Raw genomic sequence first — 2516 nt, 5'->3', positions numbered from 1 at the left:
TGCATGATGAGCAAAGTCAAACACAAAATGTTGGGGAAAACAACCCCACACTGAATATAAATTCCCCAGAAGGTGTCGAGAACGATGAAAATCCCACTTTGTCCCCTCATACAGAATGACTATTGAAACTTTTGGATGATCGATTGACTACGGCTCTGGAACGACAGCGTCAGGAAATGGAGCGACGCTTTGAAGAAGAATGAAATCAAAACAATCCCATGTAACTCGATAATCGTGGTAAGCATTCAAACGAAGTCGGAGATGCATTGAAACCTAAGTCCGCCCAGGTTTCATTTAAAACTTTCAGAAGTTGTGGTGCTACAGAATATGCGGGGCAATCAGATCCCGAAATAGCGATGCAATGGATCCAGAACACGGAAAAGGTGTTTTGAATTACCGAGGTACTGGATAGAGATAAAGTAAATTATGCATCTGCGATGCTCATAGAGTGAGCCCTGGTGTGGTGGAATGCCACATATGAGTCTTTAGACGCGACAACACGTAACAGTTTGACGTGGGACGAATTTCAGAAAAAGTTCTTTGAACAATATTGCTCTATTGACCTACAAAGGCGTCTTGAAAAGGAGTTCTTAGATCTGAAGCAAGGTAAGATGACTATACTTTATTATGAATCTGAATTCAACAAGAAGGCGCGATTCGCACAACGATTCCTGAGCTCCGAACAGGATAAGATCGAGCATTCATTGGAGGACTACGGAAGGAGATTCGAAGTTTTGTGGTAAGTCGTGATGGTTCCAGTTTTATCAAGATAGTTGAATACGCTCGGCGTTGTGAGTATGAATTATCCATTGCTGATGAAAATGAACCGATGTCGAAACATCCGTGAACTGAGAGGATGATGTCTACCCCAACACAACGTTACTCTAGATTTTCCAATCAGAGGAGAATTCAATCTCAGAGTACCCCACGTGCATCCTCTCAGGCATTTAGCCTTCAGTCGAGCACACCAAGAGACTGTCGGAGGTGCGGAAAGACGCACCAAGGCCGGTGTGATACGGATAAATCTGTCATTAAATGCTTTTGTTGTGGCGAAGCGGGTCACGTTAGGATGAATTGTCCCCAGAGAGATAGCGCATGCTTTTCCTGCGGAGTGTTAGGGCATCGTATTAAAGATTGTCCCCGTATTAAAAGAAATGAAAGCAAAGCCTCAGTACAACAACCAACGAGAGTGGGTACTTCAACCCAAAAGGAGGAGGTGCCCAGGGCACGAGCCAGGGCTTTTCAAATCACAGCAGAGGAAGCATTGAAGGAACCGGATGTCGTAACAGGTATTTTCCTTCTCAATGATAGACCTGCATGTATTTTATTTGACTCGGGAGCCAYRAATTCTTTTGTGTCACTTTATTATACTCAGTACCTTGATTYCGTGCCAATCATGCTTGAAAAACCTTTTAATGTCGACACTRCGAACGGAGTAACACTCGTAGCTGATAAGGTTTTTAAAGATTGTAAATTAGACTTAGATGACCATGAGTTCACGGTCGATTTGATTCCAATGGATATTCATAACTTTGATGTGGTAATTGGTATGGATTGGTTGACCAAGAACCGAGCAGATATCATTTGCTCACGGCGAATGATACAAATTCCGATGGAAAATGGAGAATTCTTATATGTCTACGGTGAACGACGAGCGATCGACCTTAAGGAAATATATGTACTCAAGACTAGACATTATTTATCTAAAGGATACTCGTCTTTCTTAGCATATGTCATAGATTCGTCAAAGRAGATGAAGAAGAAGACTATGGATAATGTACCGATAGTGCGTGAATACTCGGACGTATTCCCTGAGGACTTGTTAGGATTGCCACCAGATAGACAAGTGGAGTTTAGAATCGACTTGATACCGGGTACAGCACCGGTAGCAAAGACTCCTTATCGTTTAGCGCCTCCAGAAATGAAAGAAATGATGAAACAATTGCAAGAGTTATTGGATAAAGGTTTCATACGACCGAGCACTTCACCATGGGGTGCTCCGGTATTGTTTGTCAAGAAGAAAGACGGATCTTTCCGGATGTGCATCGATTAGTGTGAGTTGAATAAGGTGACAATTAAGAATAAATATTCGTTACCTCGTATTGATGATATAGATTTGATCAGCTTCAAGGTGCAAGGTTCTTCTCCAAGATTGATCTCAGATCAAGTTATCATCAGTTAAAAGTACGGGAGGAGGATGTACCTGAAACTGCTTTCCGTACGAGATATGGGCATTATGAATTTTTGGTGATGCCTTTTGGTCTCACAAATGCCCCAGTTGTATTTATGGACTTAATGAATCGAGTATGTCGTCCGATGCTCGATAAGTCTGTGATTGTATTCATTGATGACATTCTTGTGTACTCGAAGTCTGAGACCGATCACACAACACACCTTCGACAGATGCTGGAGTTGTTGAGAAAAGAACGAATTTATGCTAAATTTTCAAAATGTGAATTTTGGCTACGTCAGGTACAATTCTTGGGACATACTGTGTCCGGTGACGGTATCTCTGT

The sequence above is a fragment of the Cynara cardunculus genome, unplaced genomic scaffold (assembly GCF_001531365.2).
Source record: "Cynara cardunculus var. scolymus isolate 2C unplaced genomic scaffold, CcrdV1 Un_Scaffold_4432, whole genome shotgun sequence".
Lineage (NCBI taxonomy): Eukaryota > Viridiplantae > Streptophyta > Magnoliopsida > Asterales > Asteraceae > Cynara > Cynara cardunculus.
Note: the sequence above shows the minus strand (reverse complement) of the source record.